Source organism: Plectropomus leopardus, unplaced genomic scaffold (assembly GCF_008729295.1).
Source record: "Plectropomus leopardus isolate mb unplaced genomic scaffold, YSFRI_Pleo_2.0 unplaced_scaffold41695, whole genome shotgun sequence".
NCBI lineage: Eukaryota > Metazoa > Chordata > Actinopteri > Perciformes > Serranidae > Plectropomus > Plectropomus leopardus.
Window position 1 is genome coordinate 1 of NW_024645673.1, and position 227 is coordinate 227.

The 227-nt window shown below is 54.6% G+C and overlaps 1 non-coding gene across 1 annotated transcript; it reads left to right on the forward strand.

Annotated features, from left to right (window-relative positions):
- Positions 1-68: 68 nt before the first annotated feature.
- Positions 69-187, forward strand: LOC121939135. Its single transcript, XR_006105413.1, has one exon. It is a non-coding gene; the product is annotated as a 5S ribosomal RNA (ribosomal RNA).
- The last annotated feature ends 40 nt before the right edge of the window (positions 188-227 follow it).

Consider the following 227-nt stretch of genomic DNA (forward strand, 5'->3'; position numbering starts at 1 on the left):
AGAGCTCACAATTTGGAAGTCGGTTGTCCCGTCCATCTGTAAATAGCCTGTGTGTCACTCATTCTGTCACTTACGGCCATACCACCCTGAACACGCCCGATCTCGTCCGATCTCGGAAGCTAAGCAGGGTCGGGCCAGGTCAGTACTTGGATGGGAGACCGCCTGGGAATACCTGGTGCAGTAAGCTTTTTAGTTCTGGCTTTTCACCGGCAGAGGGTGCTGCTGCC